Raw genomic sequence first — 20,457 nt, 5'->3', positions numbered from 1 at the left:
CACATTTTCATAGACTGTGATGGACTTGTGTGCTCAGTTTATAATCCTTTGTTTCAGGAAACAGGTGAGGAACCTGCGGCTCTCCAGTGTTGCTGGACTCCAACTCCCATCAACCTCAGTCAGCATGGACAATGGTCAAGAGCTATGCGAGCTGTAGTCCAGCAACTTTTTAAGGGCCTGATTCCTGATCTCTAAACTGAGACGTTTCTGTGGTGCACATTGCAGGGCAAAACAGTGAAGCGGCAGTGGAGCTCTTGTGGAGTTAACAGTACAAAACATTGTAAGGTACGAAGTACGGTATACGTAGAAGGCATAAGCAGGCACAACATCTGAAAAATCACTCAGATCCTGCAGACTTGGGATTTGGTCCCATACTACTGTGATGTATATAATGTATGTGATCTCAGGAGAGAAAGTGATTACATTGAGAAGCTCCTACAACACTGTGAGACCTGCCTGCGTGATGATGGCCATAGGGAAGGAGCAATGAGGCTACCTAAGTCAGGGACAAGGACTCTTTTTCAGTCTGAGGGTCTCATTCCCTTGTGGGCACCGTCCTGTGGGGGGCGGGACATGGCAGTAGTGAGTGGGGCTAGAGGCAAAAGTAACCAATGTAAATTTTATTGCGGTTATTCATATTGAGCGTTTGTAAGCAATAGGATGAATAAAAACTGATTCTTCTTCAAATAAAAATTGCCCAGTCCAAAAATATGGTTGAAAAGCTTTACTATCAGACCTTGTTCCAAAACAGACATAAAACAAAATAATGTTACAAGCAAATAGTTGCATAATATCATGTGCTGGTTCTTAGAATTATGAATTTATTCTATCCAAAGCTGAAATAAAAGCATTGTCTCTCCAACACAGGCTCCATTAGTCTGGAAGCTGTTTTCTCCTGGAGAGTATCATTAGCAGTCCTTTCTCTTGGACTGCCTTCAGAACAGGCTACTAACACACCCAAAATGGAGACCTGCAATTGGATACTGTGATGGGATGGTGAGCTGCTTGTGCGTAAAATCCTGATCCCTCAGAGTTTGGCTAAGTCCCCAAACCTCTGTCTGTGATGGAGCTCCTTAAGCATGGCTCCATCAATCGCTCGTTGAATCGGACAGTGGGCGTTTACGGAACTTCTTCCAGCATAAAAGCTCCTTAACGGAAACGCGTCTTCTGGACTCTCGGCGTGACAGTTTCCGCCGAGGAGTGGGTGTCCCTACGGGAGGTCCTGAAACCTCCCCACTGTTCTCGCTTGAAGTGTCTCTGAGCCCTCCCTCCGACTCACTTTCCCTTGGAACTCCACTTCTCCCCCTGCTGGTCCCCTCCTCCGCTGAGTGGTCTCTCTCACCCTCCATGAGCCCTTTCACCTCCTTCGTCTCAGATGACAGTTCCCTGACATCCACCTCCCCTCCAGGGCCCCCTTCACCCCCTTCCCTCCCCTCCTCTGCGGGAGGCGAGGGAGCAAAACCCCTGAAGGAACCTCCCTCATCTTCCGAAGTTTCGAACACTTCCCTCCACCTTTTGCTGTTTCCGGTTTCCAAGTACTCCTCCTCCTCGGAGTCTGTACCTCCTTCCAACTCCGATTCCCTGAATCCCTCCAGTTCCTCCTCATCGTCGGTGGTGCCAAAGTACTCCCTCCGGAACCTCGCTACTGGCTGAGGTTTCCTGGGGAACCTTTGGTGGAACGTTTCGATCAAGACCTCGTCATGGACCTCCTCTGCCTTCACCCAGGTGTTTTCCGACTCCGGTTCCCCTTCCCACGCGACCAAATACTCCACCTGATTACCCTTCCACCTGGAGTCGATGATTTCCGCCACATAGTTGCGGCTTTCCCTTTCTTCTATGGCTGGCCCCCGTGTGGATACCCCTTCACCTTCCCCCCTGTATGGTGACAGTAATGACCTGTGGAATACTGGGTGCAGTTTCATGTGGTTCGGTAACCGGAGTCTGAAAGCCACTGGGTTGACCTGTTGGATGACCTCAAATGGTCCCAATCTTTTGGGTCTCAATTTCTTGCAACCCCCCTTGAACGGCAATCCTTGGGTAGATAGCCAGACCCGACTCCCCACCCTAATTGTTTCACCTTCCCTTCTGCTCTTGTCTGCCTGCCTCTTATATTCTTCTTTGGCCCTTTCTAAGTTGTGTTGGAGTTGACGATGGATCGCTTCCATTTCTTCTACAAAAAGTTCAGCGGCCGGAACACTCCATCTCTCTCCTCCTTCCCCTGGAAACGCCCTGGGGTGGCACCCATAATTAGCCAAAAAGGGGCTCATCCCGGTGGACACATTCTCTGCATTATTGTAAGCAAATTCCGCTAGTGCCAACTTTTCGACCCAATCGTTTTCTCTGTCATTGACATAACACCTCAGGTATTGTTGAAGGATACCGTTTGCCCTCTCCGCCTGCCCATTGGTCTCAGGGTGCCTGGCAGTCGAAAAGTTGACCTCTACGTGCAACAAGCTCATAAGCTTCCTCCAGAATCTGGACGTGAACTGTTTCCCTCTGTCGGAAACCACCCTCAAGGGGGCGCCATGCAGCCTAAAAATATGTTCTACAAACAATTTCGCTGTCTCTTCCGCCGTGACTGCATGTGAGCAAGCTACAAAGTGACCCATCTTAGTTAACTGGTCTACTACGACTAGTATGGTGGTTTTCCCCTGGGATTTGGGCAGATCAGTCATAAAATCTATCGACACCGCCTCCCACGGTCGTTCTGGTGTGGGTAACGGTTCTAATAACCCCGCTGGTGCCCGCCTTTCTCCTTTGGCTCTCTGGCATTGGTCACACCTTCTCACATACTCCCGTACATCCTCCCTCACCTTGGGCCACCAAAACTCCCTGGTCACCAACCACATGGTCTTGTGTTGCCCAAAATGCCCCGCTGTGGGATTGTCGTGCAGCTGTTTGAGTACTCTCCCCCTCAATTCCCCTTCGGGTATATATAGCGCCCCTTTGTAATACAATGCCCCGTTTCTTTCTTCAAAACCTCCGGGGTCTTCTCCCTCTCTCCTTAAACCTCTGAGCTTATCCTGGGCGTACTTATCATTTACCGTTCCCTCTACCAGTTCTCTTTGCCCCACCCAGGCCGCACCACACACCCAGTGGTCCTCTGGGATAATATGTCTCTCTTCTGGCGCTCCCTCCCCCTCCAAATATTCAGGTTTGCGAGAGAGAGCGTCCGCTCTGATTTTTCTGGACCTGGCACATAGCAGATTTCAAAATGGAATTTGGAGAACTCCTGGGCCCATCTCACTTGTCGTTGGTTGAGCACTCGTGCCGTTCTCCAATACTCCAAATTCTTGTGGTCCGTACACACTTGCACCTTATGCTGTGCGCCAATTAGTAAGTGTCTCCATCTCCGGAACGCTTCGTGAATGGCGAGTAGTTCTCGGTCATATACCGTGTAGTTCCTCTCGGATTTGTTCAGCTTACGCGAAAAGAAGGCACACGGTCTCCATTCCGACTCCTTGCTCCCTGGCTGAAGCAGCACCGCCCCCACCGCCCGGTCTGAGGCATCAGTTTCCACTCTCATGGGTTTTTGTAAATCCACATGCAGGAGCTGTTCTTCCGAAGCGAATGCCTTTTTCAATTCCTCAAAAGCGTGCTCCGCCTCCGCCGTCCAAACGAATTTCTTCTTGCTGCTTAGACAGTCCGTGATGGGAGCCGTTAAGTGGGCAAAGTTCTTGATGAATTTACGGTAAAAGTTCCCAAACCCTAAGAACCTTTGCACATCTTTTTTTGTTTTCGGTGTCTTCCATTCCAGCACCGCCTGGACCTTGCCTGGATCCATGGCTAATCCCTTGTCTGATAGGCGGTACCCCAGGAATTCCACCTCCTTGGTGTGGAACTGACACTTCTCCAATTTCACCCACAACTGGTTTGCTTGCAGCTGGCTCAGCACTTCCCTGACATCCTTTACATGCTGCTCCTCATTCTCTGAATATATCAGCACGTCATCGAGGAAGGCCACGCAATTCTTGTAGAGCAAAGGTCCCAGTACATGGTTCATGAGCGATTGAAAACAGGCGGAGCCTGCTTGTAATCCAAAGGGCATAACCAGATATTCGAAAGCCCCTAGGGGGGTGAACATCGTTGTCTTCCATTCATCCCCCTTCTTTATTCGTATCAGGTTGTACGCTCCTCTCAGGTCCAGTTTCGTGAATATCTTTCCCTTCCTCACCCTGGTCAAAATGTCATCAATCCTGGGCATGGGGAAAGTCACTGGTTCTGACACGGCATTCAGCCGCCGGTAGTCCACGACCAATCTCGGTTTATCCGTGTTTTTTTTGTCCACAAAAAACACTGGGCTGCCCCCCACCGCTCTGGACTCTCTGATGAAACCTCTCTTCAGGTTTTTGTCAATAAACTCCCTCAACTCCTGCATTTCCCTGTCTGACATGGCGTACAGCTTGCCCACGGGGAGCTGGGCCCCAGGGACCAGGTTAATTTGGCAGTCAAAGTCTCTATGCGGTGGTAGTTTATCTGCTTCCCTTTCGCTGAAGACCTTGCTCAGGTCAGCGTATTGTTTGGGCACCTTCCCTTTGTCCGCCACTTCCGTCCCTGCTAGGGAGGCTTTTGCCCCTTCTGGCACCTTTCCCTCTTTGCAGTGTTCCAGGCAATGTGCTGACCCAAAGGAGACCACTCTCTGATGCCAGCCCACTAGCGGGTCATGCAACGCTAGCCAGCTCATTCCCAAAATGACTGGCGCCCCTCCCAGGGTGGCTACATTGAACGCTATCCTTTCGGTGTGCCTTGCCACCCTCATAACCATTGGGACGGTCTGTAGGCTAACTTCTCCCCCCAACAGCTCCCTCCCATCGATCGTGGTGACCTGCAGGGGGTTGCTTAAAGGGAGTGTCTGTATCTGGTGTTCAGCTGCAAACTCCTTGCTCATAAAATTACAGGAGCTGCCTGAGTCCAACAGCGCTTTGGTCTTTAGTGGGTATCCGTTTGCCAGCTCTAGCAACACCTCTATTACTAGGGCTGGTCTTGGAGGTTCCGGAGTGGGCACTTTTACTGCTCCTTGGCCTGTCTGCAGTGCCCTGACAGTGGCAGACAGGCGTTGGCTTTTACTGGCTCCTGGACTTCCTTCTCCTTCCCCCCAACAGCTCCCGCCATCCCTTGCCATTCCTTTCTTTGCGGGCAGACTCTGGCAAAGTGACCTGGCTGCTGGCAGAGATAACATTTCTTGGCGCTCTTTCCCTCCTTCTTCCTCCCTTCACTGGGATTTGAAACTGCGCGCGCGCGCGCTGTTCCAACTTCCATCGGCTCTCCGGGCGGGAAACTTGGTTCTGGAATCTCTGGAATGCGGAACTCCCTCCAACGCTCTCCTTTCCCCTCCCGCTTCTCCAAGGCTCTTGCCTCCTGGCGCGCTCCAATGGTCAGCGCTGATTTGGTCAGCTGGTCCATAGACTCCGCCCTGGGCGCCCGGGAAAGTTCGTCTTTCACCGCCGAAGAAAGCCCCTCTTCAAAGAGCATTTGAATGGGTTCCGCCGATAAGTCCCACCCCAATTTATGTATCAACATTGTAAACTCAGTCCAGTACTCACGAACCGATCGGCTCCCCTGTTTGCAAGCCATCAATTGCCTGCGCACCAGTCCCTGTTCAATCTCGCTGGAAAACATCAAATCCATGGCGCGAAAAAACTTCCTCGCGTCCTTCAGCATGTCACTATTCCCTGCCATCAGGGGCCTCACCCAGTCTCTCGCCCCCCCTTCGAGATGGCCAATCACAAACGCCACTCACGATGCCTCATCGGGAAAGTCGTTAAACTGCAGTTCGAGAGCATACTGCATCTCTGTCCTAAAGGCTTGGTAGTTCCTGGGGTCCCCCCCAAACTTCTGCACCATTCCTGGCATCTTTCTTGCTAGTGTAGCGCCTTTTGCCTTTTCTGCATCCTGCGCCCTCCTTTCTTCTAGCCTCGCCGTTTGCATTGCTAGCTGGAGTTCCAACACTCTGTACCTTTCTTCCAGACTTGGACTTTCTCCAGCTCCTGCTGCTCCTCCGGCTCCGGCTGGGTTGCTCATGATGCCTCTCTGCACAAGCTGCTTTCAGGGACTGTCCGATTGCTGTGATGGGATGGTGAGCTGCTTGTGCGTAAAATCCTGATCCCTCAGAGTTTGGCTAAGTCCCCAAACCTCTGTCTGTGATGGAGCTCCTTAAGCATGGCTCCATCAATCGCTCGTTGAATCGGACAGTGGGCGTTTACGGAACTTCTTCCAGCATAAAAGCTCCTTAACGGAAACGCGTCTTCTGGACTCTCGGCGTGACAGTTTCCGCCGAGGAGTGGGTGTCCCTACGGGAGGTCCTGAAACCTCCCCACTGTTCTCGCTTGAAGTGTCTCTGAGCCCTCCCTCCGACTCACTTTCCCTTGGAACTCCACTTCTCCCCCTGCTAGTCCCCTCCTCCGCTGAGTGGTCTCTCTCACCCTCCATGAGCCCTTTCACCTCCTTCGTCTCAGATGACAGTTCCCTGACAGATACCTTATGTGGTCTAAGTTAAACACCTCAAAACAGAGTAGCAGAGATACATTAGGCTCTCTGCAGCTCTTTTGTTTAGCTTCAATGGAAGTACACATAATTTCAATGTACAATTAAACAATTATACTTAACTATTTTTACCTTTGTTCAGTAGGCTACTTTCTACACACAAAAAACCTTTCCCTGTACTCCAGGCAACCAAGATGCATTATCAAAGGACATTTTCCAGCCAGGTGAAAACATTAAGGGAGAGCTTGAAGTAGGGTTGCTGAGGGTCTGTGGCTGAGGGTGTGTGTGGCCTCAAGAGAGTCCCAAGGACTTGATAGAGAGGTCTGGAGGACTGTATTTGGCCCCCAGGCCTAAAGTTCCTCAGCAATTTATGAATTGGACCTTGAAATGTTTAGATGTGCATTGACACACGTCAAAACTTTCTTCAAGTCTCCTCATGCTTCTCCCTGGAATTGTTTATGGTTTACCTTGCCTTTATTTCTTGTTACAAGATGATCCTCTTAAACCAAGAAATGTTGAAGCGTTGGCCTTTTGTACAGGTTCCCCAGCTAGTGTAAATCAGCATAGCTTTATTGATTTCTGTCAAGTTGTGGCACTTTATACCATTAACTGGGGATCCAACGGCCACTCTCATCTGTCTCCCAAGCTTTCAGCTTTACTGTCCATGCCTGGATGAGCTTTAGCAAACCTTAGCATGGGACGTTTGGTATGCTAACTGTTGTAATCAAGAACAAAATATTTAAAGGGCACAGATTCTAAGTTGCCAGCCTTCTTTCAAATGATTATGTGTATCACATAGCTGATCGTGATTAAAACATCAAAAATAAAATAAAATGCAGAAGCTATGATACTTCCTAGCTGTCTGAAAGAACAAAGATGGGATCGTCTCCAATAAGTGCACTTCAAATTAACTTCTGCTATCTGGCCTCGTTGAATTCCTAAGCATCTCAGCAGATATTGTCAGATCCAAACCCACAAAAGTCAAGTGTATTGCAGTGTTATTCCCATACCCAGAATGGCAAACTACAATGCAAAGTGTTGGGGGGGGGAGTGTTCAAGAAAGGGAAAGAATTTTATCTCAAAGTAATAGCAATTGAAAAGAGGATGCTAGGCAGAGGAAAATGAATGATTTAGTTGCTTAAAGGGCAATATTAGTGTGGATGAATAGAAGAGCCCTGAAAAGTTGCGTGGAGGATAAGGCCATCGGTGGCTGCTAGTGATGATGGCTATCCTTTGTTTCTGTGGTTGGAGGTTATACAAGTATACTTCTGAATACTAATTGCAGGACACTGCAGAAGGAAAAAGTGCTCTTGTGTTCAGGTCCTGCTTGGGGGTTTTGTAGAGGCATCTGGTTGGCCACTGTGAAAGCAGGGTGCTGGACTAGATGTGCTGTTGGCCTCAACCCAGCAGCTTCTTCTTAAATTCTATTTCTTTAATTTAAAAAAAGCAAAATAACTATGCTTAGAAAAGGAGGGAAAGGGTATATTTATTCTGGTGCCCTACATGTTCCAGATCTAGAGTTTATGTTAAGTGAAAACACCTAAAAGTAAAACAAAGACAGAACTGAAATTCATAGGCTTGTAGCCATCTAAGTTCTACTAAGACTAGACCCATTTAAATTAATGGACCTAAGTTAGCCAAGTCCATTAATTTCAGTGGATCTAGGCCAAATAAGTTGCTGTTGGCATCTTGTCACAAGAAACAATGGAGTGTGCCTCTGGGGGTGAAGTCAAATCTCTACATTATCAGCACCAAAGTGACCTTCCCAGAGCAGTGTGTATGGAGGCCTTGGGCTGCCCATCTGACAGGACCCCTCCTCAGCCTCATTGATGTGGTCCAAAGTAAAGCAGAGTAATATGTTTGGCACCAGCTTGTCTGTGGGAGTTGCTGGAAGGAGGTGTACAATATGGCATCCAACTCTCTTAGTGTCTCCACTCCAAATTTGTGTAGGATTTACTCCTTAGTAGTTTCTTTTCCTGAAGATATCCTGCAAGTCAGTGGAGGTGTAGCATCAGAATTTTCCTTCCCCTAGATGGGCTACATTCCCAGGTTGATGAGCTCCATCTTTCTCTCACTTCCATCTACAGCACATGCAGAAACTGCCTTCTTTGGACCCACTATTAGTCTCATCTGATCAGTCTCCAGAGCCTGTCTTTGTATGCAGAAGTCCCTGGCTCACTAAGGGTTTGAGACCCATCAGCTACCTGCACCTGGTTTTGCCAGCTAGTCAAAGCCATTTCCCGTGGTGTGGCCGCTGTTGCGTACTGACAGCTTCTAGGAGCCACAGGTGAAAGCTGACTGCAGGGTAGTGACCAAAGGTGGACAAACTACTCCATAAGAAGCATGACATGTCCCTCACCAGAGGTACTACCCTTTCCCTAACACCCCATACATCCCACTTTGAATGTGAATAGTGGAGGATACTGATTGCTTATATCTTCGAACATAATTACCAATTAAACATTAAAGGTAAAGGGGCCCCTGACCATTAGGTCCAGTCATGACCGACTCTGGGGTTGCAGTGCTCATCTTGCTTTATTGGCCGAGGGAGCCAGCGTACAGCTTCTGGGTCATGTGGCCAGCATGACTAAGCCGCATCTGGCAAACCAGAGCAGTGCACGGAAATGCCGTTTACCTTCCCGCCAGAGCGGTACCTATTTATCTACTTGCACTTTGAGGTGCTTTCGAACTGCTAGGTTGGCAGGAGCAGGGACCGAGCAATGGGAGCTCACCCCATCGCAGGGATTCGAACCGCCGACCTTCTGATCGGCTAGTCCTAGGCTCTGTGGTTTAACCCACAGCACCACCTGCATACCTAATTAAACATTATAAAGCTTGAAATTGTAGAAGTACAGTACGGGCAGATAATGATTTATGCTTCCAACATTACATAATATAAGGAACATGGGGTGGGAAATGAGAATGAACATGATCATGTATAGATTACCTATAGACATATAGAATACATTTCCAGGCAGAGAACTCAGTAAGCGCTTAGCCTCAAGGCACCATTTGCCATTTGTCAGTACGGTGAAGAATGAAAAATGAGTTGTATGAGTGAGAAACTCAGAACACATAAACCTACAAACACAAATTGTTTTGTGATGCTGTGTAATTTCTTATAACATGTTCATTCTAATTTGGCTCTTCAACATCCCTTTGGAATACATATACACATCAAAAGTGCCTATAGAATTGTCACAGATAGGCAATTTGTTTCTCAAAGAGTTTATCTGCACCTACTGTTTATCCCTCACCTGAAGTCACAGAACTGCTGTGCAGATTATTGTGATGTTCCTAATTGCTTTGTTGATTGATTTTTCTGTGTTTCTGGTGGCATGTGGTATATTTAACATCAGCATGTTATGATTTCCATCATTTCCTTTCATTGTACAAGAGTCTTCCCTCTGATGGATGTGGTGCTCAGATCTGGCATGCTTCTTAATTGCTGTCTTCATATCATGTGTGCAGAAGCAGGAACATATTTCTTATGAATATCTCCTGCCTGGAGATGCCAGGGATTGAACCTGGGACCTTCTGCACGCAGAGCAGGTGCTCCACCACTGAGCTACAGACTTTCTTACAGCCTTCCCAGCCACTTGTCATCAGTCATGCACAGCAGTAGCCATGGGCTTTCCTAATGTTTCTGAAAATCAGTACAAGAGACTAGCAGGTAGACTGTTGGACTCAATACATTCCAATGCTGTAGTAAGTCCCTGCTTTCATATGCCAGCACCCCATGCAGTAGTCTTCTTAAACACCAACTAAGATTCTTAGCTAGAAATTTCTTCTCATTTCTCAGATTTCTTAGAAAACATGTTCACATGTTAGTAAAAGGTAAAGGACCCCTGGACGGTTAAGTCCAGCCAAAGGCGACTACGGGGTTGCAGTACTCATCTCGTTTTCAGGGAGAGGGAGTTGGCGTTTCCGGGTCATGTGGCCAGCATGACTAAACCACTTCTGGCACAACAGAACACATGGAAACCAGAGCACATGGAAATGCCATTAACCTTCCTGCCACAGCGGTACCTATTAATCTGCTTGCACTGGCATGCTTTCGAACTACTAGGTTGGCAGGAGCTGGGACAGAGCAATGGGAGCTCACCCTGTCACAGGGATTCAAACCGCTGACCTTCTGATTGGCAAGCCCAAGAGACTCAGTGGTTTAGACCACAGCACCACCCGCATCCCTACATTAGTAAGCACACTATGTAGACTATGCATGCAGCCCTAAGGCATAGTTTGAAGGGATGCAATGTTACTTTGCTGAAGCTAATCAGACCACAGTCAGTTCCTGGATGTTGGGCTGCTTAACAGGAAATCTATGTATATATGATGGGAAAAAGTGGAATATACATGGATTAAATTGTATAAGATATTGTATAATAGCATTGCAAAGCATGAACATAAAGAAAAGCTCTCACTGCACTGAAAACTTTTCGAATTTATATGCACTCATTCTATATATTGTACATAGTGTCTTTGAAGTTAGTCAGGCTAATTTTCTATTGCTAAAGGCGCTGTGAATGAGGGTCAAACTGATTTTTGTATGCCATTTATTATTTATACATCATTAGTGCCTAGAAATTGCTTTCAAAGACCCCAGACTTGTACAGTGCGTGTTCATACAAGGGCCTGGATTAAACAGAGTCTTTACATATTCCATTCAGTACGGCACATGTAGTGTCCAATGCTAAACATGTTTCCGCATGCTTACACATGCAGCAGAATGAAGTGAGAATAAAGTGATTGTATCCTGAGATAAGATACAGTCATATCTCATGTTATGTTTGCTTCATGTTACGTTTTTTCAGGTTGTGTCCCGCGGCAACCCGGAGGTACGGGAAAAGGTTACTTCCGGGTTTCGCCACTCGCACATGTGCATAAGCGCCAAATCGCACCACACACCTGTGCAGATATGGCGCTTCAGGTTGTGGGCTTTCCAAGTTGCGAACGGGCCTCCAGAGTGGATCCCATTCGCAACCAGAGGTACCACTGTAGAATGAATCATACCACTGAGCTATATGTGAGCTATATTTTTAAATGCTCCCCTTTGTTAAAATCTAAACAACAAAAACCTACCTAACAGTAAACAAACAACAGGGAACAGAATGAACTGGAACTGTTCTCCTTGATATGCTAGGGATTAGGGTTATTTCACCTGTAGGGAAGTTTTTTTTTTTAACATGTGGGGAAAGTTCAGCAATGGCATCTCTCACATTCATTCAGATTTGGAACAAACCACTCCTCCCCCTAGGATGCTGCCAGTTCATTCTGCTGCATATATAGACCAGGTAGGGCCTAGAAGGACCAGGCAAACCCTAGAAAGTAGCCAATCAACAGGTAGCTCCTGGTTAGCAGACAGAGTTGGCACACCTCGTCACAATCTTCCCCACTACCATAAGGAATACTGTATTTCTGTTTCAAGCACAATCATTTTTACCGTTTCTCTCCAAATTTTGCATAGATGCAAATAATCTAGCACATGCAAGCGTTCCTCTTTTTTTTGATGATCCTTAAGGCTAGGCCTTCAGGTCCATGCAGTAGCTAGTTCAATAGCTCTCTCCAATAGGCATTTTAAAATTTCAGTCATAGAAAAAGATAGAAACAAAAACCTTGGAGAATCCAGTTTGGTGTTGGGGAACAGTCAATTAGGAGAAGAATCCTCTTTATTCTTCTTCATGTTTGACAGGTTCCCAACTGTTGAATACTAAGTTCTTATTAATCACACTGTAATTTTATCAATATTGTGAGAGGATACAAATTTAGAGAAAGTCATGCTTACTGATCTCCCTCTTCTCTTTGTCTCGCTGTCTCCCTTTCCCTCCCTGAAGTGTGTGCTGTTAAGTCAGTTACTTCCATTGACATCAAATTTAATAATTAGAGAGAGTAAGGAAATTATGGGGAAATTTTGAGCTATGTGCCATATTAGAAGGGCTGAATAAAGCTCAACTGGCAAATTGCATTTGATTAAAGCCTTAGGCATAATAACTCAATAGCCTTTTGTCATGCTAATAATTAATTACTTCCTTTTGAGAAGGATGGATGATGATGGGCTACCTAGCGGTTCGACTCTCAAGCATTTTAATGGCTGTACACTTGCCCTTTAACCACCGCATTTCCTGATTTTGCACTTGGCAAATGCAGGGCGATAGCCTTCCTTTGTCTTCAGAAGAATGTATAGGCTTCAAGTGCATTGTGCCTGCTAAAACACAGCAAGCAAGTGGCAAACAAAACACGAAACCAAAGTATATTGTCTACATCAAGAGTTATAGAAGACATCTTGTGAAACAAGTGCCAGCCCTAGGGAGGCAGGATATATAAATCCTGCCCGACAAAATGGCACTTTGGAGACACAGGCTTACTTTAAAAGAGTTATAGAACAAGGGTTTCTAGATTTTAGTGAACCTGCTTTTCAGAATGCACAAGTCCAGTCAGCCCCTTTCATACTCAGTTAAGATGAAAGTCAGACCTTAGACCTGAGGGACTTGTTGGGGTTTAGCTTTAATTTTGCCAGGCTCTCCCTTTCATAACCTTGTTTCCACTGTCGCACCAGAGCTGCACCAACTTAATAGGTCAGGCAGATGATTGCCTAGGATGGAACATTGACAGGGCTCTAGGCCATGTGGAAGAAATATAGTATTAGGCATGGAGCCAGTAGTGCTTTTTCTCCTCAGTCTTTTAACACTACGGCCCCATGCCCCTCACATGCCTGTCAACTGTCCTAATTTGACTGGGACATCCCGGAATTACATAAGCTGTACCAACTTCTGATTGGATCCCAGAATGTCCCATTTTTGGTGCCACACATAAGTCAGCTGGCTCCCGAAAGAGCTCAGCCCCAAAAATCACGTGTCAGGTGGCTGAGCTGGAGCCTAATAATAATAATAATAATAATAATAATAATAATAATTTTTATTTATACCCCGCCCTTCCCAGCCAAGGCCAGGCTCAGGGTGGCTAACAAGCAATAATAAAAACAAGTTGAATGAATACAACTTAAAAACAAGATTAAAATACAACATTAAAATATTGAAACATTAAAATATTAAAATGCAGCCTCATCACAGGAGGAGAAAGAAAAAAGAAAGAGGGGGAGGGAATCAAATCGGCTCCAAGCCAAAGGCCAGGCGGAACAACTCTGTCTTATAGGCCCTGCGGAAAGAAATCAGATCCTGCAGGGCTCTGGTCTCATGAGGCAGAGGGTTCCACCAGGCCAGAGCCAGTGTTGAAAAGGCCTTGGCTCTGGTTGAGGCTAATCTGACTTCCTTAGGGCCTAGGACCACTAGGGTATTGCTATTTATGGACCTTGAGGCTCTCCGTGGGGCATACTATGAAAGTGGAGGAGCTGGAGCTGCTGGCGGTGCAGGCCAGGCCACTCCTGCCGGGCTGAGACACCATGCCTCCTCCTCCAGACGTCCTCACCAGAGGGAAAGAAGACAAAGAGGAGGATGACGAGGGTGAAGAGGAGGAGGACCTGGAGGTGCCATTGTGGCACTCACTGAGGGAGCTGCTTCCAGTAATGAAGACAGGGGACTGGGGCAGGGAAGCCCCAGCTGGCTCACAAGGGAGCATGGCACCAAAAGACAAGTGTCCTGATTTTAATTGGCAGAAAGTTGGAGGTTATGCACTCATAACAAAGGAACAGATTGAAAACCTGGCCAGTTTCAATGGTCTTGTACTAGTAAACAGCATTTCTGTGCGCTCTGGCACTCATCATGGTGTCCCGTTGTGCCAGAAGTAGTTTAGTCATGCTGGCCACATGACCCGGAAAACTGTCTGCAGACAAATGCGGCCTGAAGTGAGATGAGCGCTGCAACCCCAGAGTCAAGTATGACTGGACTTAACCGTCCAGAGGTCCTTAACCTTGACCTTTTTACCTTGCGGGTGGCACTGTAGGTTAAACCACAGAGCCTAGGACTTGCTGATCAGAAGGTCAGCGGTTCGAATCCCCGCAACGGGGTGAGCTCCTGTTGCTCGGTCCCTGCTCCTGCCAACCTAGCAGTTCGAAAGCACGTCAAAATGCAAGTAGATAAATAGGTACCACTCTGGCGGGATGGTAAACGGTGTTTCTGTGCGCTGCTGTGGTTCGCCAGAAGCAGCTTAGTCATGCTGGCCACATGACCTGGAAGCTGTACGCCAGCTCCCTCGGCCAGTAAAGCGAGATGAGCGCCACAACCCCAGAGTTGGTCACGACTGGACCTAATGGCCAGGGGTCCCTTTACCTTTACTAGTGCATAAAGCCCTGAACAGCTTAGGTCCATGATAGCTTAAGGACCACACTGCCCTATATGTCTCAAGCTGATCATGGATATCATCTGGGAAACAAACATTTCAGGACGTTCTCAGGTCTACAATGGCCCTCTAAAAACTGGTGTCAGCTTAGTTGGCTTGATATTCAACTGCTTCTAGGCAGTCAGTCTTTCTCTTTCCATTTCAGTGTTTCCCAACTTACTTCCACACAAACAGTAAAGTTAGCAAAGGGATATGGAGGCCAGTTGGGGAACCTGGAAATCTTCCAGGAACTTTCAAAGAGAACGTGAAGAAAGAATAATGTGTCCCGTTCCCCCCCCATCCCCCCGCCATCTTACCTAATCAGACCTCCATGCTATCCTCATGGGGTCTGAAGCATTCCAGGTGATAGTGCAATCTCCTTCTCTCCATACAAATCATACTTGGATTGATTTTTGCTGCTCCGCCTGCTTGATCAATGCCGACACTGTGCTCATATCTGCAGAACATACTTACTTGATATACCCCTCATGGCACATCCCTCTGAGACCTCCAGAGATGTAAAAAGCTGCAAGTAAAGAGTTGGGGGGTGCAGCTCTCATGAACAAGGAGACCCAGCCTTTTGGTATGCATATTTACAGTACGATAAAACATGGGAAATGTTTCACACTGGCATTGCTTTTCAGTGTCATATCCATGCAGCACATGATTATTAGCCAAAAGCAACCGAGATATAATTGTCATGTTGACTTCACAGTGAGACATGTACACCAAAGTCTCCCCCATTCCTGTGCATATGAAGCATTGTTTGAAGTGACCATATAGATTTTTGCAATCTGCATCCTCTATATGAAATAATGGGTTGTGTAATGACCTATGGTCCAAATAAATCTATATCAGATTATGCATTTTATGCTCATTAAACCGGAGGGCCGTCGTTTTATGTGCTCCTTTTCCAAACTGTTTCTCTGGCCTTGAAGGTACAGGAAGAAGTTGCCAAAGGACAGCCATTATTAATCCACTTCCTTTTTAAAAAGCAGTGTCAGAAATACCTGATTAGGCATTTGGGAGTTACTTTTGATGTACTTTTTCAGGTGATGTTTTGCTCCTGGGTTCCAGCTGATTTCCTGCTTTTGTTACTATTTTTATCCATTTTAGTTTTGTATGCATATTTAAAAATTATGATTTTGATATCAAATCAAGTCAGATCAAATCTTTTGGTGGGTCAGGACTTAATAGAATAGAATAGAATCTTAACCCTTATTCTTATATATTTAAGCAGTGCTTTTTTCCTAAAAAAATGTTTAGGGGTACTCTCATTTTCCTACTCATATTGAAATAATGCCCCTCAATGAGGCCAAACTTAGATTCACAAAATGTTTAAGGGTATGCATACCCCTGCGTCCCCCCCCAAAAAAAGCACTGTATTTAAGCCATTTTGGGAGGACCTCTTACTTTTGGCTGCTACTTATGAATAGCAGCAATGTCTTGAGCATTCATTAGGTGGGATCTAATGTAGTATCTCCATTCATGAAATGAACTTCCATTTATGGAAGGACCCCTTCTGCTCAGGAAAGCACCCAGCACCGTTCAGCCTAAGATCCCAGGGCAGTTCACAACAATTTAAAATACAATATTAAAATGAAAGTAAAGCAAATCACAGTCCCAAAAGGAGTATAGGTCCTAAACACACACACACACACACACACACACACACACACACACACACACACATCAAATATCTATCTATCTATCTATCTATCTATCTATCTATCTATCTCAAAGGCCAGGATAAAGAGAGGTGCCTTCAGCATGTGATGGAAACTACATAATGAAGATGTATCTCTATGGGGAGGGAGTTCCACAACTTAGGGGCTGCCCCACAGAAGGCCCTTTCCCAGGCTGCCGTCACTCCAGATTTTTGAGGGCAGCAAGAGGCTCCCCTCTGCTGTTTTAGCATCTGAGAGAGTCTGTAGGGAAGGGGACAATCTTTCTGATCTTTGGGGGCCTGTGTTGTTTAGAGTTTTAAAGTGGAAGGCTCCATTGTTTTTTAAAAATCCTTGATTTACACGCATCCCTTTTTTCTTGCCTAAATATCCAAATATCAAAAGCGAGATGAGGCTTGGATCAGAATGAGGCGACAAAGGGGGAAAGAAATGCCTCTGAGTGACAAAGATACAGATTATGAAACTGCTAGCACTTCCCTGGATGTCACTGGTGATCTCCCCTGGGAGAGTCACACCTTCCTAACAGATAGATCATGGCATCTGCTAGAAATGTGCAGATTATTTTAGTAGCTGAATATTAGATTGATGCTGCCACCGAGACATATTCTTGTGGACATGTGTCAAATGTGCTGCTGTGTCACTTTCACTCTTAATTGCCCACGCCGTTCTACTGCACAAAGGATAATTCGTTTTGTGTCAGCTACTGTTATGTGTAACAAGGACATCTGTCTAGCTGTTCACATATATTTTATCTGGTTAAAGTCCTGCCTCTTTCTGTTTCTTATGTATTATTGCATTTATTTCATTTGTATCACGCTTACCCTCCACTTACCCGCGGACGCAGGTGGTGCTGTTGTCTAAACCACTAAGCCTAGTGTTTGCCGATCAGAAGGTCAGTGGTTCGAATCCCTGCAATGGGGTGAGCTCCCATTGCTCTCTCCTGCCAACCTAGCAGTTCGAAAGCATGTCAAAGTACAAGTAGATAAATAGGTACCTCTCCGGCGGGAAGGTAAACGGTGTTTCCGTGCACTGCTCTGGTTTCACCAGAAGCGGCTTAGTCATGATGGCCACTTGACCCAGAAAAACTGTCTCTCTCGGCCAGTAAAGTGAGATGAGCACTGCAACCCCAGAGTCATTCGTGATTGGACTTAACTGTCAGGGGTCCCTTTATCTTTACCTTTACCCTCCAAAGGACTTGGGTCACACACCTGGCCGTTATCTTCTCCTTACCTCCCGAACAATTCTGTGTAGTTGGTTCAGCTGCTGCTCTGATCTCTACAGCCAGAGGCAATCCTGCTTCTGAATACCAGTTCCTGGAACTTGCAGGAGGGGAGAGTGCTCTGATGCTCAGGTCCTGCTTGTGGGTTTCCCACAAATATCTGGTTAGCCAGTGGACCAACCAGATGCTGGACTGGATGGGCCATTGGCCTGATCCAGCAGGCTCCGCTTATGTCCTTAGCTAGAGAAGAACTAACCCAAGGTCAGTATGACCTACATGGCTGAATAGGGCTTGGAATCCAGATATTCTCAGTTCGGGTCTAATGCACTAACAGCACAACCCATGTCTTCCCAGAAGTTGAGTTCAATTGGGCTTACTCCCAGGTTAAGTGAGGTTACAATTTTAGCCTTAGTTAATTGAATTTAAGTCCCCAGGGAATCAGTAAGGTAAGTTAGTTGTGCCTTAACTTAGGCTTATTGATGGCAGCAAGTCTGGATCCAGCCCACTGTCTACTACACTGCCATGGCTGCTGTTGTTTCTGGTTTTTATAGAACAGGAATATCAGGATTGTGGTGTTAGTTTTGAATTTATATAATATATATATATATATATATATATATATATATATTCCTATCCAAGAATGCAAATATTCATGCTGGATGGAATTCAGTCTATTTAAGTAACGTTTTTCAATGTGTTATGCTCAACTCTTTGGGATATGTGGGATGGGTGGAGGAATAGCATTCAAAGTGATGTTACAGTAGTATATGGAAATAAACAGGGCCCCCTGTCCCCTTCAGGGATTTTCCATCTGTATTAACTTCAAAGATTTGCATAAATACCAATTAATGCAACTGTTGACAATTAATTCAGACTTCAATACCTGTTTGAGCAATATTATTTATTTAAAACATTCCCTACTAGTTTGTCATTGCCAAGGCAATCCCAGAGTGGGTTACACTGCAATCAAGCAAAATGCATATTAAACACAATAGCTGAACATGAAGCAAAAAACAACAACAGAAGAAGCAGAAATTCACCAGGCTCCTCCAAATGTCTGTGGGAGCGCATGAGCCTTTAGCTGGCACCAGAAACCCAGCAAAGTCTGCATCTGGGAGGGGAGGAAATTCCATAATCAGGGCTCCAGGGTGAAGAAAGCCCTTCCTTGGATTGCCACGTATTGGCACAAGAAACAGAGTAACGTGTGAAGCAGCGCTTTAAGAATGAACTTGATAGACCTTTCTTAAATAATCTCAAACATCTGGCTGCCTCATCAGGAGTTCTGGCCTTAGGTCTTAGTTTTTGGCAAAGAGAAGGTAACTTGCTGTGCCGCTTCTGTGATACTATTGGCTTTTGCAGCCTCTTATTGGCATGGAGCTCACAAGTCTGAAGTACAAACTTAGACATTGACTACATTCAGATGTAATGATCAACTATGGTTTATTGTTAGCAGAGCAAACCTCAGTGATCCCTCATCTTCCCTTCCTTTTTTATTATAATTTTTATTTGCATTTTTATATACAGTTCCAAAAGAATAAGTAAAAGTTAAGGGGGGGGGATGAAAACAAAACCACAACCAAACAGGGACACAAAACAAGACATCTAAGGACTTCCCTTCCTCTCCTTCTCTGGTGTCCTTTCTTTTCCCTCTCTTCCATGTATTCTAAGTTACCAAGTTCTACTCTTCTTACTAATTTTCTCTTACTTCCTCTTATATTGCTGAATTTATTCAAGTCCTGCTAATCTGTTCACTTGTTTCTACTGATTTTTAAAAGACCCTACAAACATTTTCCAATCCTTTTGTATTCTTGATTTTCCCAACCAATGTAGTTGCAAGGAAGACAGAGCTTTTGTTTCAGTTTTTAACTAACCATAGTTTAGTGCTATGTTCAAAAACTGCTTAGTCTTAACTACAGCTTACTAAAATGAGCCAGCTTCTAAGACTGGCTTGTAAAAAGCTGTCTTGTTTCAACAAACTGTACTACAGATAACGACAGATTAAAGTGCAGAATCATGCCCTCCAACATTCCTCAGATGAAAATAGGGACATTTCTCACTCCCCTGCCAACTATGCCTCCTCGACCCCCCCCCCCATTTTTGCCCCCATCCCTCAGAGCATTTCCTATCAGAAGAAGTACGAGTGCAGCCACCACTACACCAATGGGACACGGCACACACATCCTCCATTGTCCTGAGAAAATCCTTTAATTCCAATTTTATTTTATTCTTTGATAGATTTACAAAAAGAAAAAGACATATAAATAAGTTAATTTTTGAAAGGGGCAAGATTAGATGCAAACACACAAAGCATTTTTTTTGTATTAAATAAAATAAAATTGGTACTCATTGCGCTCTGCTCTGCTCCTCCTTTCTTTCTGCCCAGGGCGGCCCTGCCCTCTGCCTGTCCCTCAAAGCTGGCGCATCACCCAGGGCTGGGCCTTGATGACGACAGCCTCCTTTCCTACTCTCCAGCAGCCGCTATGAGGTGCCCAAGGGAGGAGGCCGACAGCAGTGGCCATGGAGAGGCAACGGGATGCTCCCTCACTGCTGACACTGCTCAAGACAACCACCGGCTCATCCTCCTCCCAGAGCTCAGTGGCAGCAGTGCTGGCAGGGGAAATAGGGACAGTTTGGGATCAAATCAATAGCTGGGACGGCTTTTTTAATTCTGGGGCTGTCCCCGGAAAATAGGGACACTTGGAGGGCAGACTTAACACTAAACTTTGTTTATCTGAACATGGAAGCAAAAGCTTCTGATCTTGAGGCCATGCTTGGGGAGGAGTTCAGTGGAGGAAA

At 46.0% G+C, this 20,457-nt stretch overlaps 2 protein-coding genes across 4 annotated transcripts in view; one reads left to right on the top strand and one right to left on the bottom strand.

The window, feature by feature from the left end:
- Window positions 1-14,946, bottom strand: part of STEAP4 (STEAP4 metalloreductase) — a 221,799-nt gene extending 206,853 nt beyond the window's left edge. The window contains exon 1 of the mRNA XM_083578789.1: window positions 14,935-14,946. The gene's annotated coding sequence lies outside the window, so the exon portion shown is untranslated. The remainder of the gene's footprint in view (window positions 1-14,934) is intronic.
- ZNF804B (zinc finger protein 804B) overlaps window positions 1-20,457 on the top strand; it is a 295,745-nt gene that overhangs the window by 171,883 nt on the left and 103,405 nt on the right. The window lies entirely within an intron of this gene.

The sequence above is a fragment of the Podarcis filfolensis genome (genome assembly GCF_964270895.1).
Source record: "Podarcis filfolensis genome assembly, chromosome: 12".
Lineage (NCBI taxonomy): Eukaryota > Metazoa > Chordata > Lepidosauria > Squamata > Lacertidae > Podarcis > Podarcis filfolensis.
This window is presented reverse-complemented; position numbering and strand designations above follow the sequence as displayed.